Genomic DNA, 18,358 nt, shown 5'->3' on the forward strand with positions numbered 1-18,358 from the left:
ACACCCAGAATAATAAAGTTTAGACCATGGGCAAACAAAAGAATTGTTCGAAGGCCACAGAAAAGATGGGTCGACGACATTGCCTCTATTGCCGGTAAAACGTGGATGATGAAAGCGGATGATAGGAAGAAATGGAGACGTTTGGAAGATGCCACCATCCAGCAGTGGAGAGAATAAGGCTGCAGAAGAAGAAAGAAGTTTTTCTTTCCTTTTTCTCAAACACGGTTGATATCAATAAATCAAGTTAGTGGCGTTGATGTCCTGATATTTCGAATATGAATAATAGTTCTATTGGAAATTTAGCTACTATATGGTATCCGGCCAGATAGTAAAATTAGGCCGGATACCGGATAGTTACCGGTAGTTAAAAAAGTGTGCTCCCAGGAGTGACAACAAACTTATTTTGAAACTTCTAGTTTTTTAAAACCATGGCATTTATTATATTTACTACTCATATATTCCATGAAGTTATGGGGTTGGCTTTAGACCGGTTCTATAAATCTACGGGGTCCATAAATCGTATGCCTTACAACTTTATTAGCTGGATAATCATTAATGAAATCAGTTCTTTGATAAAAGTACCACACAGAGTTACAATAACGAAGTTCGGTATTTTTATTTTATTTACTATTATTTGTTAAAATACTCGTACTATGAGACTACGAGAATCAAAAAAAAAAATATGCATCATATTATTATTCCCATGTTTTTTTTCATTTTGGGATTACACCGCCCGCGACGTTATGAGTTCAGGTCGGTGAGTTTTCCCGACATTTAAAAGTAGAACCCCGTACCCGTCAAAACAATGGCTACCTAGAAATCGAATATCTATCACAAAGCAATAATTGATTGGTTATTTTTTATTTTATTTTGATTAGTTCTATGATAGCCATAGTCTAATTCACTATTTAAATTATCGACTTCGTGGTGTAATGGTCAGCCCGTTTGCTTACCGTGCAAGAGGTCTCAGATTCAATTCCGATTATATTCGATTATACACATATTTATTTATTTACTTATACTTTTACATTGTTTGTATTCTTTTTTATACTAAATAATGTTCCCTCACTGGGGTGTCCCGTGCCGAGGGAAACTTTTTACAAAATGTGAAACATGCCTTAAATTAGCTATTTGACAAAGTTCACAAAATAATAACAACAAAAAAACGTAATTAATCCAATTAACCTAATTATCGTTAACACAATAAACAATAAAAAACTAAAATAATCATAAAAAACACAACTAATTTATATAGACCAATAGAACAAATTTCATAAACAGTACACATATTTTACCTATTTGGCTTGATCCACTCATCGATCCGTGTGCAACCCACCTCCACTATCCATTTCTTAATAGCAATATTATATTTTGAGAACTTACTAATTGTCCTTATGGATAATGGAAGTAGATTGTACACTTTAACCGAGTAGTAGGCCAATCCTCTTACATATATATATACATCAAAGGGCGAGCATATTGCCTCAAGGCAATTATCTTCCTACCTACCCAAACCGTTCAGTTTGAGAAAATTACAAGTACATGGACATATTCTAAGGAATTATACTTTGTCTTATGATTTCATTCAAAATCAAAAACAAAAATCAACTAAAAAAATTAACACTAACTATGAAGAGAGGAGGAGAGATAGGAAGGAAAGAAGAGGGAGAAAGGAACTACTCAAATATTTAGATAGTGACATTTCAAATATTTAAATACAAATAAAGAAGGGGCGTCTCTGATATTAGCCAGCAATTAAATATTAAAAAATGTAAAATAATGTATTTTTACAGAATGAAAAAACCTATCTCCTTTGATTACAAAATAAAAAATATTAATTTAGATGTAGTCAAGTCTATAAAGGACCTCGGAGTTATCATAGGCTGAAAACTTACATTTAATTAACATATTGATACTATGATTAACAAGTCACTAAAACTCTTGGGTTTTGTTAGCAGGACATCTAGCGACTCTACTAATATGTTCGCGGTTATAACACCATATTGCTTACTTGTTCGTCCTCTTTTAGAATATGCATCCGTGATCTGGTCTCCCTTCTATGTAGGCCGGATAAATCATATCGAATCGGTGCAACATCGTTTGCTAAGAAAAGTAGCATGGATGATTGGCCTCGAGAGGGGAGACTACATTTACGGAGAAATGGAGTAAATGTTAAAAATCTCAAGTCTACAAAAACGTGGAAATAACATTGACTCCATATTTATGTTTAATTTACTGAATGGCTTAATTGATGTACCATCGTTACTGGAACAAGTGGCATTCAATGTTCCAATCCGCCGGTTGCGAAATAATAATGTGCTAACATATTACAACAGAGATAAAGAACATTCAAGAGAAGGTAGTAAAGAAGTCTAGGCATCTACAGGGCTTATGACCTGTCAATGGCTGGTTTAAGTGGCCACTTTACACGCTGTTTAACATTCACCATTCTGCCCATATTCGAACATCTTTATTTCTTAAATTCTTTCATCTGTTGATGTTTGTGAAGTTAAAGAGCTGAAACCTTTATTTATGCGGGTGAGATTCATCTAATTGAATTATTTCACCAATTTCAATTATTTCTATACTTCTTCATGGAGCTCTTGCTGACTGTGACACAGTACAAATTACTAGTACATAAACACATGCATTTCTCTATAAAACACACAGTTTTCCCTGAAGATGGCTCCTGCAATGGTAGCCGAAACGTCGGATCAAATCCAACATACACGGTATCACCCAAAAAAGATACATAATATTGATACAGTGACCGTGAAAACCTTCGCACCTACAATAACATACCTTGGTGTAGTTAAAAACAATACTTTATAAAACTTTTACAGAGAAATAAAATTTATTTCAAAATAAGAACCAGCAGCATAAACAACACATTCGCAAGTTGGGACAAGCTGTCAAACAATTTTTAATAACATTATCTACCAAACTTCTGCATCCGAGTGTTTGTTAATTTCTTACGCCTAAAGATGTAACAGATCTGTTAACTTGAGCTTTAAAGGTATGGGACGTATTTTAACATACTTAAATTTACCGTTTAGAGAGATGTATCATATATGATACAAAATGCAGTGTAGGGTTAAGGGATATATGGGACTCGTTGCACATTATTCATTCAGTGTGTATCAATTCAATATTTAAATAAAATGCTTTGTTTTTTTCAGAATAAGGTTTTGTAATTTACAATACTTTAAGAAAATACAATAACCAAAAGGTTTCGAAAGTAGGTACAAGCTATTTTTTTTAAATAATCAAACTTTTTACCAAGCTCTTTCCTGTACCCTTTTCAATATAAACACAAGTTTATACACACCCACACCCTCTCCCTTATTCATTCCCATACGCTCATGCACCATCTACCTCATTCATTTACGCATACACACTTTCACATACACACACATGAATATAAACGTCACACACATACAATTACGTAAACTCTTTTCTTATACAGGGTGTTCTTTAAACCCTGTCACATCCGAAAGCACGATGGTCAGTATAAGCAAGAAGACATATGAACATATTTAAAAAAATATTTAGAATGGAGAAAAATTTTTAAAATAAAATATTTAAAAAAACAAATGGTTGCTTACTTCTGCAGGGGAGAAGTGAGGGGGGCGTGGCCGTGCGGTTGACTGTGTATCAGACTCCCCCCTCCCCCCTCTTCGTTTTTCTCCTACAGAAGTAAGCAACCATTTGTTTTTTTTTCTAGATTTTAGTCGTTCTAAAAATTTATTTTAATGTGCCAATATTTCTTCTTGCTTATACTGATCATCGTGGTTTCGGATGTGACAGGGCTTAAAGAACATCCTGTATATTATGTATTGTTGGATTTATAGTGGATTTTTTTTAATTGGCTCTAGTATTGTTAATATATTTCTAATTTTTTATGTAAATAGCTGTAAAAATCCCAAATATTTTTTTTTTTTAAATTAAAATAAAACATTGGTGATTAAACTAACTGGCATAAGAAGAAATATAAATATTAAAAAAAAATAATAATAAGTTGCCTAGTAAGTATGTGAATTAGTTCAGCAGGGTGAATCTTACCCACATGATAAAGTCCCTCACTTAGAAGGTTGCAAAAATTTCTTACCCATTAGTACTAACTGCGCCCTTGTACAAGCATTACTACTACCCATTCTAGATTACGCTGATGTTTCCATGACTGATTTAAGCTGTGAGCAACTCGATAAACTTGAACGACTTCAGAATACATGCATAAGGTACATTTTTGGTCTTAGGAAATATGACCACATTTCTGATTATCGTAGGAAACTGAAATGGCTCAAAATTAGACAGCGGAGAGACTACCACTCCCTCTCACTTCTGTTCAATGTACTTCATAGTCCTAACGCTCCTATATACCTGCGTGAAAAATTTCAACGCTTATCAGTTCATGGTTTACCTCTTCGTTCTCATTCTCAAGGCACTCTCTTAATACCCATCCACAATTCCTCTTTCTTCTCTAACTCATATAGTGTCCATGCGGCTCGACTGTGGAATCATCTCCCACCCACCATCAAAGATGTTACTACATTATCTCTGTTTAAATCACGTCTGAAAAAACATCTCCTTTCTCTTCCTTAATCTCTCCTCCTTTCCTTTTTCCTCTTTCCTCTTTTTTCCTTTTTCTCATTGAGTAATAGTTTTGATTTAAAGTAATTTATAAAAAAATACGTTTATTTCTATTTTTATATTCTTTTAGCTTTTTAATCTTTTTGTTCTTTTGAATATGTTCTGTAATATGAATTATAAAAATAAAACTTTTATTTTATTGGTTGGTTGGAAGAAATTGCCATTTGGCAATAAGCCCGCCAATGTACAAATAACATTATGTACAAAAGTTAAATAAATAATTTTAAAAAAAAATAAAGACTATAGTTTGCAAATGAAAGGAGTTAAGGACTGGATTTTCCTTAGTGTGAGGGATTTGAGTAGGAAACTCCTTGATGATTTTCCGACTGTTTGAGTTTACTGTTTACCATATTGATGTGCCATATATATATGTTTTTTTGTTGTTATTATTATTGTTGTGCGTCTGATCCTATATTTTTGGTGATATACTCATGTGTCTGTGTCATATAATTGCTCGTCCCATCTCAACACAGGACTTTCAGTCCCATGGAGTTGGGACTTATGTCTCAAATAAGGTACAATAAACTTATGTATGTAAACAAATAAATAAATAATAAAAAACATGGGCAGAATAGTGAATGTTACACAGTGAGTAAAGTGGCCACCTAAACCAGTCAATGACAGGTCATAAGCCCTGTAAATCGTCTGCAGAAACGTCTCCTTTTTCTTCCTTTATCTCTCCTAAGACATAACATGACAAGATTTTTAAATATTTCATGTGTTTATTTAAAAAGAATAAATAATTGGCATAAAATAAAAAGTGCCAAAACTTTTATATTGCCTTCGCTAAAATGATCTTCATCTCTGTTGTAATATGTTAATCAAAATAACGGGCTTTTTGGGAGACGCGAAGTCGTATTAGGATCGATATTAAATTGTTTATTTTATGAATGATTATATTGTAATTGCCTACCGAAACAACATAAATTGTTATCATAAATCAAAACTTAATTAAGTAATAGAATTATGGCCCACGGGAATTTGTTTAAAATTTATTTGATTAGTTTTGTCGAATCAATTTTAGAGAGATTAATTTCTACCATGCCTCTACCATCTACCTAATGGTATATAAACATTATTAATCGGCAATGTTTTGGGTATATCCAATTTTTTGTAGAAAAGGACTGGATTGCACTCCCGAGGGAGTTACCAAGATTAACGTATTACAATAGTGGAACATTTATTCATTTATTTCACAATTTTAAAATGTACCGAGGTTCATTTTTTCAGGTCCTGGCTAGCTAGGATATCACTTTGTTTATTTATTTATTTTATTTTATACGGGATTTTTAAAGCTATTACAAAAAAAATAGGACTATATTAAAAACACAACGGAAAATCATAATTCAAGCCTCTCTTCTTTTAATAATAAATTTATATCGAAAATTTAAATGTCCACGTTTTCTCATCCAGATAAACTTTTAATTTGCTTTCGTAATTTTTCTTAATTTAACTATCTAACTTTAACATATTAAAAAACAGATGAATAACATTTTAGAGAAGGTGATATAGAAGTCTAGGCATCTACAGGGCTTATGACCTGTCATTGGCTGGTTTAAGTGGCCACTTTACACACTGTAACAGTCACCATTCTACCCGTATTTAAACATCTATATTCTTTCGATACTTCCGTCTGTTGTGAAGATGAAACATTTATTTATGCGGGAGAGATTCATCTAATTCACAAAAATTCTTATAGTTCAGAGAGGTGAATCCAGTCCTTGGAAGTCAGAGTCCTCAGAAGCCATTTGGAATACGCATCTCAGATATGGAATCCCCAGTATGCCATATATATAATAAGAATAGAAAATATTCAAAACAAATTTATAAAGTACCATAAATACGAAACCGGTATTTCTTATGTATCAACTCTCACTGCCTCCACCTTCCATGGAATCATTTCTCTACAATACCGCAGAGTGTGTGCGGACCAACTACTGCTTTACAAAATTATGACAGGAACGGTTAACTGTACAGAGCTGCTTGGTTAAATAGCAATACATGTGCCAGCCAGGATTTGTAGACGGTACCACCTGTTTCATGTACCAATAAGTAAAACATCGTATGTTAAAAATGCTTTTTTTCGTAGGACTTATTCAATGTACAATACAAAATTTAAAAATATAGATTACACAAACATCACTCTGTCAGATTTAAAATTTACACTAAAAATGTATTATGTAACTTAGTAGACATTATAATAATAAATACGTACATCTCCCCTCCCCTCTTTTCCCCCTTTTTTCCAAAAAGTCATTTAAAAAAAAATAATAATAATAATTTATGATCTCAAAATGGAAAAAACCTTTTATTTCTCGGACTTGCAGTCCCTCCACTAACCTCTACCCATCTCCTACCCAGCCGCTTCCTTTGTCCGCGTCTGGTGCGTATCGCTTCGTTGCGCGTTGGTCAAATACATTTTAATCGCATTTTTTTTGTCGGGGAGGGGAAGGGGTTTGCGTAAGGGATGCTAGTCCGATAAATTAAAGATATACTCCATTTTAAGATTACATTTTTTTAAATGACTTTTTGGAAAAAAAAATTTAAAGCTTACCATGAAGAATGTTCTTCTGAAGATTCGCGGTCTGGCCCTGAAAACCCGTGTATATGTATGCATTATAAAATATCATCATTCCCTGTCCGCTCCCTAGTTGGAGCATATGGTGCCACAGAGAGCTTCCATGCATCTCTATTGAATGCCAGCTTCTCCTCGTCCCGTAATTCCGATTTAAACTGCAGAGGAACAGTCAGCAGCGGACTTCCTGGACGTCGAGAACCTGATGCCTTGTTAAGGCTCTCAAGAGGCATCCACAGTATATGGCCCAGCCAACCGTATTGCCTCCGCTTGATGACAGTTGAACCGGAATTTTCTGCGTCCGTTCTCTTATTACTTCATTCCTTACAATAAAAAACAAATGGTAGAAAATATACCTGAAATAATTATAAAATGGTACATAAATGTAATTACTGATAAAATTAAAAAATACAAATAAAAGAACCAGAGATATTTGAAAATTAAAACATTAAAAAAAATATATTAAAAAAATGGGTTGTGGTCCCGTGGCTAATGTCTCGGACTCACGGACCAAAGGTCCGTCGTTCGAATCCCACTCTACCCCAACTTGATTTTTATTTTCAGTTATTTACAACTCGTTGAGAATGGACCTCAAAATTAAATATTTGGTTAAATCAAATAACGCAAAATATTTCTTTAAAAAAAAATTAGTCATTCGGTTATTGAACCCTAGACCTCTTGCATCTCCAATCACCTGACAATCCGGCCGATATTTTTACTAAGCCACATATATTTTTGCTATTTTATACACGAGATAGCAAAGTAGTCTAGGGGTGGAGATACGCAGAAAATTATAAAAATGTCTAAATTTTGCTGACTGCATTCTATCCCAGAGTAGGGGTGATTGTAATTATATTTAAGGGGCGTATCCACCCCCTGGGGCTTTGCTGAGATTTTGTATTAGGTGAAACAAAAAATGTTTCCAAAAAACGTTATTATTTATTTATTTATTTTGTTCATTAACGCCCAAAAAGCATTTTCAAAAAATAAAAATGAAATACATGCTAACATACTAAATAATAAACAGAATATACAGAAAAAGTTTGTGAAATTAGTTAAAAAGGATATGATAAAAAGTTTTACAAAGTAAAAAAAAAAACAATAATAACAAAGGTATGCAAGAAAAAACAGTAAGCATATAAACAAAAAATGCAAAGATATAAGCTTATGAAATAAATTCTGTCTAAATTAATAAACAAGCAAGCATATATTATCACGAAAAAATAAGAAATAAAAATATGTATCTATGAAATGCGTATTTGCCAATACTACAATGCAATTTGATATTATAGTAAAAAATAAAAAAACAAGTATAAGGTAATAAAAATAAACAAGTAAGTATTTTATTTAATTTATGAAATTGAATTGTCAATAATAGTTTGACGAGCAGCTACAAATAAACTTGATATTGTGGACTTATAAGATGGTAAAGAATTAGACAGAATGTCTGCAGCCGTTCCATAAGTGTTACCTAACCTACGCACTATGCAGTCTCGGTATCAATGAATTGTTTTGTTGTTTGGAAGAAGTACTGGAGCAATGAAACAATAAAGTACTCCCAGTGTTGACAGCAGGTACTCTAAAATTATATAAATAATAATTAATAATTATAGTAAATTTGAGCTAAAGTTTCAATTCATGCAACACCTCCATTGATTAAGTGTTCCTTTTTGACATAATATTTCAATATTAAATTTGTTTTTTTATTATAGTATTTTATATACACACTAACCGCCTTGACAGACGTTGTCCTGCCTAAATATTAGTTTGCCTACGATTAGCTGGTTCACTAAACGTTTTTTTTTAATATTCGAATTTTCGATAAACTATATACTAAGTGACATTTCAATCATTTCGTTCCGTCATTGTGTCATTTGCTGTTACCCAAAGCAAAATAAAAAAAAAGTACAATATCACCAGCCATAATACATATAAAATTATTCTGTACGCCTGATGAATTACTAATATTTAAATATTTAATTTAAGAAGGCTCCTAAGTACTTGTTTATGGTTGAATTCCAAAACATCCAAAACAAAAAATATTTATCTTATTTTAATTTATAGTATATTTATTATTTATATAGTTTAAACTTCAAGCCGTCGTCGCTTTATTACATTATTATTTAGTGAATACATATAATTGGATGGCAGGCCCTACTATGTATACATTTTGCATGGTTTTTTTTTTTTAAATATTCATTTAACCTGTACATCTGTTTGTATTTAAAATAAATAAAAAATATAAATAAAATATACATTTTTGAAAAACTCCTTTTCAAAATTGACAGTTTTGTCGGAATTTAATTCGACTTCAAAATTGACTTTTTCTCTCTCATATTTTTAATAGGATCAAAACGATGAAAAATTTCAACAAATCGTAATTAAAGGAAAAATTGCTCGGTGGAACAAAATTTTTGACACTTTTAATGCGTAAATAAACAAAACAAAGGGTTCTAAACCCGTCGGTACAAACCGATGTACTTACATCAAGACTTGATGGTGGAGGGGATCGGTAGTGTATCTTATCTTATCTTATCTTCAACTATACCGTCATGGTGAAGGTATGACGTCTTTATCTTTCCATCATAATCGAGGCTCAGGACTGATCCTCTTACTTTCACGTTGCAAAAATAACCAAGATAATCTGCAATTGGTGTACTAATAAAATGCCTTATGCACCATTAGATGCGGAAAAGAAATGACGATGACGACAAAAAAAAATTGTACTTATTAACAGCATAAAAAATATTTTTACAATCATAATTTTAAAATGCCGCGAAAACGGTTTATTGCATTGGCCACGCTTCTAATACGTCGCGATTCATGTAAATTTTGAACTTTTGTTGTTGAATTTTGAAATTTAAATAGAACATCGTCACGAATCTTGACGTCACAATTGTAGAGCCAAACATATCGCGTTTTTGTTGAAACTTATTTTTTAACAACTTTATTTTTAAAGTTATGTTTGAATACAGTTATCATAAATATCAATTGATTAACATTACGGCTTATTTTCCCGTATTTTATATTTCATATTATGAAATACACTGTCATAGACGATTCATAGATGTATTTTATAAATTCACCATTCCAGATCTTTGTCTAGAATGATCTATGGCGAATTTAGAATGTCAGTTAATTTTGACGTTTATGTTTGTTTTACAAACGTTTTTATTCAATAATTTAAAGGTTTATCGCTGAAAATAATTAAGTGTTTGATTAAAATAGTGATTGTAAAATGCGAAAAGAAGTTGGGTCGAGTAATTACACCGTTTCCATGGAAAAATGCAGCTAGGAATACAGTCTGGTGGAAGAAAATAAAGCTATCACCAGCAGTAAATCAAGATTTAGTCCATACACAGCTAAATTTGAGGCTTGCAGGTTAGAAAAATTTAGTTTTTATCATTCAAATATTTTTTCCTCATCCCAACATGCCTTGCATAGGCACAATTTGTATGCTGTATACGTTAGTAAAAATGAATCGAATTTCGAATATTTAAAACCTCAGAGTAATAATGCGCCAAGCTGTAGAGGCGCCCAAACGTAGGAAAACCATTCTATGACTATTGGGTATTAAGTTAAGCTACAGTTCGCAGCAAAACAATGAACCGTACTCAGGTCGAGAATTGCCAAATAGATATTAATTTGCATTGCTAATATTTTTAAATATGTACCATTGTATGTATTATTACAGGGTTATTCCAATTTATTTTTTTATAATTCGCCTATATTTATTTTATAAAATACATGTGTGCGTTTATTTTTTTTATTTATTTATTCATTTTATTCACAATATACTTATGTTACATTTATTGAGACATAAATCTCAACTTCATGGAACCAAAGTCCTGTGTTGAGTTTGTTTGTTTGTCCGTCACATCTCAGAAACGGCGAGTCGTATTGGCTTTAAATTTAGACACGTCATTTTAGATGCAATTTCAAGGTTGACATTGCTAATTTCGAGTCAAATTTGAATCGACCTGTACTCGATTAAAACTCAAACTTTATATGGATGCCTAGAGCGGCCCCGACATATTGCCCGTAATCAACTGTCATTATCAACAGTAAACATACTTTAATTCACAAATTTATCTCCCAAATTGAGAAAAAATAGTATATGAAGTAAATATGTTGAAATTATAAAGTTTTTAGGGAACACAATACACGTGTTGGGACAATAAATGCCGAAAAACAATGTTAACAGTGGAAAATATTCGAAATCAATTGCCTATGAAAACTGTCTCCTTTACAACTTTGACGCTCCTACTGCTGCAATCAAACATACTGCAATACACCATAGTCGATTTTTATTTATTATAACGTAAATATTTAAGTTATTTACAAACAAAGCCAAGCACAGCTACAAAAGCATCCGATCGAACCGTTATGTTAATGATTTCAAATAAAACAAAATAGCCACCAATTGGTTGCTAACCAACAAACCAACATCCCTTGCGTTCTATGAAACATAGTGATAGGGCTTCTCTATCACGCATTATTACTCTGAGTTTAAAACAGATTAATTTTTAGTTCGACAATTTTTTTGTATTGTGCAACAAATCTTGTCCTAACCCTGATTAGTAGCTCAATCGCAAATAACTATCGTTGTGTTAAAAACATGCTAAGCATTTGAGCGATCACAATGAACAATAGTGTCCAAGCTTGAGTTATCGCGGTCATAAGTCAACGCGTATGTAATCTCTAATTCAAAAAAAAAATTGTTTTCCTCGTAAATAAATACGGTTCATTGGCGAAAAATCGGCGTTTACTATAAAAAATATTACAATATATTGCATTTGCAAAATAGTAAGGAGTATCTAATACAAAAAAAAACAAATTGAATTACAATTACTATGACGACTGCTTTTTTTGACACTTGGCTTGCCAACCACCGGCTAAATGCAATAAATAGCGTGATAAATAATAAATAAATAAATAAAAACAGCAGTTTTGGAATATTTTCCATATTTCTACCGGTGAAATTCTAATATGTGATTCCGCAGCAGGATTATACGTCGCGAAACGTAAATATTTTGACATTTGATATTAGGTGTTCACGGATGTTGTATTGTGATCGCGAATACGATACACAACCATGGTAAGATATTGTTATCACGTCGCTTATTAGAACGTCGTAATTTTGTTATTTTTTTTAAATTCAAATTAATGTGCAAAAGTAAACAAAATCTAGATCTTGCCAAACTAATAATAAATAATAGTTTATCGGTGCGTTTCTGATACATTTTTTTTAATATTAATTTTTCACAAAATATCAAGTAAACACAAAAACAAACAATAACAAAAAAATCACTGTAAAAATAAAATACACGTTCTTTTGTTTTGTCCTCCCCTTACGGGGGTGGTATTCGGATCCTCTGCCTCTGACCACCCAGGGAGTCCTACTTTATCCAAAGTCGTTCTCTTATTGTAAATATCCGTGTTTTTACTTTTGTTTTGTGTAAGTTATGTTTGTTATGTTACTATTGTTTTAAGAAATTGTTTTTGTATATTTGGATACGTTTATTTATGTAAATTGTTTGTGAACATATTTTTTTAATAAAAAAAAACAGAGGCATTGAGGGGATCCTGAGTGAAGGAAACTGTTTGGTAAGATTAATTAGGTACTTATACTATATAAAACGTACTTTTTTTCTACTGCCTGCCCTAGTTGAAAACTCTGTGCACGCGAATGCTTGTCATTATCTGTTATTTGTGATTGAGCTACAGCCTCCCTATAACAATGGACAATGAAAGCATCCACCCCTTTCCCGAAACTGTTCATAAAGACTTGAGTCTTTCTTCAGTTTCGCATATCAATATCAATTTATTTTTTTTAAAACTAATTAAGCGAAAATTTAATATTTCTTTACGAAAATAACAAAACAAATAAACTTTAAAAACTTTCATTGTACCCCTCACTGCAGTATTGTCAGTTTGTGATCAATCAAATACACATGGTCAGCACAATCACCTTTTTCTAATTTCCCAGTATGACAGTGGAGGAATACAGTGTTAGTTCCGAATTGAGACCGCGGCCGCACGCTCCAGATCCCGCATCGGAAAGGAAGAAGAACGTAGTAATACAAACAAATCAAATAACGACACGAAACCGAAATACACATAGGAAACATTAGAATAATTTGCCCCATACAACATGCACTCAATCAACAGAAGAAAAACAATACGTATCTATAACAAATCACAGAGGAACATCAAATTATCAAGACACTACCGGCAAAATCCTAACACAGATCCTAACATGATCCCTATCGAACTCAGGCGAAATTACTTTTCGTCATAGTACTGAATTCCTCGCAAAAACCATTTTCTATTAATTATTATAACTATGGACAGAGGATAGAGAAAGTTGACACCTTTAAATACTTGAGAGTTCACACAACTGAGGATGGAAGCATGCACAAAGAGCTCGCAACCCGCCTAGGAATTGCTGGAGCAACTTTTAACATGATGCGTGTTGTCCATAAATTGATTTTGAAAACAAAGTTATCTTTTTGAAATCCGATTCGTACTATGTGAAATATTCTTATTGTCTAGTATTAATTCGTGTAACATTTTTAGACCACCGTGCACAAACTACGAGTAGAAGAGCGAAAGTGACTTATCTTTAATAGCTGTCAGCTTAGTTTCAACTGGGTTCTTTGTGAAAAAACGCTGAAAACAGCCGATTTTTAAAGCCAACTATATTTTATTAGCCGAGTTGATATTGAATAGTATCAAATAGCTATGTATCAGTGGCGAATGGTGATTCTATTTACAGGTAAGCTATAAAAAAAATATCATATATTTGTACCTACATAGGAGGTACATTATTTATTTATTTATTTATTTTATTAGGTAAACAAACAGTATGTACACATATTGCCAATTTCTTTGTATATTAGAGTAAGAAACTCATGCACACACCAAAAAAAATTGTTTAAACTTAATACAATAATTTAAATTCTGTTCAATATAATAAATGTAAAAGAAACGAAATGAAAAAATATTTATATAATAATAATAATAAAGTTAAATGTCTGCTTCTCTCAAAATTTCTATAATTTTTGACCTAAATTTACATACATTGTCACAAAAAATATCAGCCTCGGTAAATATATTGTTACATTGGTCGCATATTCTAGGTATTGTAGATTGTTTAAAATAGTTTGTTGACGCGTTTTCAGTGTAAAACAAAAGATTTTGTCTTGTCGGTCTAGATGGCACACGGAATGGAAGTCTTTCTAGTAGGTTAGGAGAATCAATTTTATTATTTATTAATTTGAATAAAAATAACTGGTCCAACATTATTCTTCGATTTTTAAGAGAGTATAATGTAATATAATGAAAGTAATATATATTTATATTTTTCTGTGGTTCTGTGTGATACAACAACTCTCATCCATGAAATCGACTCAAACGATGTAACTTTGTGGTATATTATATTTTATAGATATATTATCCATTACTTTAATACATAATTCATTAAAAAATAAATAAAAAATACCACTATGAATTCAGTCGACATTAGGTATTCAATTAAAATGTCAATTGGCCGAATTGTTCTAGTAATCAATAGTGCTAAAAACGGCCGCGTGGAGCGCTATATGTCCTGCAATATGACGCATGAAAGTAATTATGGTCTTATGTCAAAAGTACTACCTCAAAGAAAAATAGTCCTTAAGAAACAATGTTTGAAATACTGTATTCCAAATCAAGAATCTTCAAATAATTTGTGTAATCTGCAAGTATAATCTAGGAAAAAAACCCGCACTGGGGTTAATACATTCAATATATAGTATATTTGTATGAAAAAATAAGCTAGAATAATCAGCTAGTTTCTTGGCTCACCGCAGGTGCTGGGCGCGCTTTATTAAAATTTATATTTATAATAGGATAAAAATACAAACGGTGGAAATGATTTAAAATAAATATTAATTATTTATTTGTTTTTCTGTAAATAAAGTTACAATATACAAAACCTTATTATGGTTAGTCAAATATAATGGTAAGCTGCGCATAATCGCTTCTATACACTGTTCGCCCCTGATTTATAGCATACTTTACGAAAGTCAAAGATATAAAATGGTACACTGCTAAAAATCATAATTCAATTCAATTCAATTATTCAATTTAATTAAATATTCACCAAAACAAAACTAACTGCGATCTTACGTGTTCAGTACTTGATACAACAGATAAAATTTAATATCTTGGTGTATACATAGACCAAAACTTAAAATGGAAAGACCATATTAGTGAACTGGTTAAACGAATTAGAAAATGGAAATACATATTTATTAAATTAAGGAATATTTAAAAAAACGATTATTGAAAAATAGCTTATTACTCAATTGTACAATATTCGTTGAAATATGGTATTGTAGGATGGGGTGGTGCATATGCCAAAATATCGAACCCTCTTAAAATAGTACAAAGATTAATTATTAAAGTAATTTAAGTATTTAAGGTTCATACAGTAGACACTCCTGGCGACCTCCGTAGTGTAGTAGTCAAGACGCACACACTAAACTTAACTCACACACGGAAGGTTCCGGGTTCGATTCCCGGTGAGAACACAAAAATCTAATGTCATTTTTCTCAAGCCTGGGTGTTCTGTAATGTAATTCACCACTGCAATTGGGCCTCCTGGCCTGTTGTGGTGCAAAAATAAAATATTTAAATATTTTTTAAATATAAAAAAAATATTTAAGAAATTCTATTATACAAATTTACAAAGAAGAAAAAATAAAAGAATTTGAGATAAATAAGTCACTCAGATACCAACATATTATTAAAATTCCTAAATTCCATACAAGTCATGGTCAAAATAGCTTTGTCTTCAAAGGTGTAAAAAATTATAATAATCTTCCCGATGAACTAAAAACTATTAAAAATAATAAATAATGTATAATTTAAATATATATATATAGAAATAAACAAAACTACGTATCCAAGAAAACAAAGTTTTTTTTTTTAATCTATGCTTTTCTAAAAAATAACGAGTGAGATTACATTTAAATGCATTAAAAGAGGTTGTTTTAAAAATATATAATATTTATTCAAACTTATTTCCATACCTATGTAAACTGGATATAGGTGAATGCATTTATATATATTATGTTATTATACGTAGGTAAAAATTAACAAACATTTTTTGTTGATTACCTATAAAATAAATCACTGCTCGCCACTGGTATTTAGTCAGATTGGTAAAATAATTGTAGGTGGTCAGATCTCGGTCCCGTAAAACAATTTCAATTTCGATGTTTTGTGAGTGTGTATAATTTTCTATTTTGCGCGTTTTTTAATAAAACTTATATTATATGTAATTGACAAAAATGCTGTAATGTAAATATTAAATAAACTAATAAATTGATCCTAGATATTTATGTACACCTGTAATTTGTTGGTTTAATTTATTCGGAATCCACCTCAAAGTTATCGACCTCGTTAATTAAGATATGCAAATTATTCGCCAAATGTAAAGACGGAAATCATTAATGAATGGGAACAACCCCAGTTTCTTTGGTTAACTAATGATTTGAGGAAATAAAAAATATCTTCCCGAATAATAAGACTAATTAATGTCTCGAGATCTTTTTTCAAATACGTAATCCTATCTTAATCCGGCAGCTCTCTATCGATTTAATGTCAATTTTCATTTGTTGTAAAAAAAAAAATTGAAAATAACTTGCCATGTAAATTTATCCCAGAAAAGTGAAAAATTCTTGAAATTTCACGTCGCTACGACTTACCGTTAATGATTTTGAATTTATACCAAAGAAAACCGGGAAAAGTTTGACTTGAAAATAACATTTGACGAAAAAATAGCATCTTTACATCACATCATGAATTCACTCAACCGTATATCTTCGAATATTGACATCTTTCAGATTACTGAAAGAAATTTCAGAGCGGATAGATTTCTTTGATTATAAACTCTGGGTATACATTACCGTTTTTTCACATTAAAACTGTATTTTATACATAAAAAAAAACAAGATTGAATACATCACAAACAACAGTTTTTTTTATTCAATTTTTTTCGTTTTTTTACAATAAACATAAATGATAAAACAGAGTATTAAAAAAATAAAGCATAATTACGTAACAATGAAATGCACGTTAATAGTAAAAATAGTAAACAAAAAATCCCACAAAGCATGGCCTGTTCGTGGGTATACAAAATGTTAATGAATTTCTGCTCCTATAATAAATAATGGACAGTTATATTTTTGTGTAACATAAGAAAAAAAAGATATTCTTTAAAAGATAATATGGTATTTTTTGAATAGTAGTTAAACAAGGATTTATTTTTTTTTAAAACACAAAATTATTTCTTATTATTAAAGGGAAACAAAATAAATCATAGAATAAAAGAGTTCGTATCTTTAGTTTGAATCCAGGATAGTGCATGTTTTTTAAAAGAAGGAAAATTCTGAAATTTCGTAATCAATGAAATATTGTCAGTAAAAAAAGAATAGAAAATTTTTGGGCCTATAAAATATGCATGTCTCTCTAGTATAGTAGTGTTATTTCATGTAGTTTATTTAATACATACCCTATATATTCAAAATAAATTATAAATGTATTTAATAAACAACAACAAACAGAGAGGATAGAACGCCATATCACTCTATCTTTGCATGCAGACCTCGCTTCCTCTACATTTATACATATTCTCATGCACGCACGCCGATTATTCCTACTTTTAACATGTCCATCTTCAAGTATTTGATGCACTTGATCGCGCCATATCTTTAAATAAATCAATAACGATAGAGGAAAGAGTGTTGTGCATAGTTAGTGGCACAGACTGGCAGATGGAATAAAAACTTATTTCTTGCCACGCGAAAGGGGGCATTAAGATTAATTTTGGAGAGTAGGTTAAAAGAGTCTACTTTATTATTTAATAATTTATGTAAATAGCATAATTCAGAGACAGTGCGTCTATTTTCAAGGGTAAAAAATTCATTTTGTTTGGCAGATTGGCTGTAAGTACAAAGCGTTTTATTGTTTTTATAATCTAGGTATTTTCAAAATTTTCGTTGAACATTTTCAATCGTTTCTATGTTTGTTATGTATTGTTATTTATATCAGAAATACAAAACTTTGCTGATAATACGATACATA

The sequence above is a fragment of the Micrasema longulum genome, unplaced genomic scaffold (assembly GCF_059751315.1).
Source record: "Micrasema longulum isolate JH-2025_06_02 unplaced genomic scaffold, ASM5975131v1 h1tg001433l, whole genome shotgun sequence".
Classification (NCBI taxonomy): Eukaryota; Metazoa; Arthropoda; class Insecta; order Trichoptera; family Brachycentridae; genus Micrasema; species Micrasema longulum.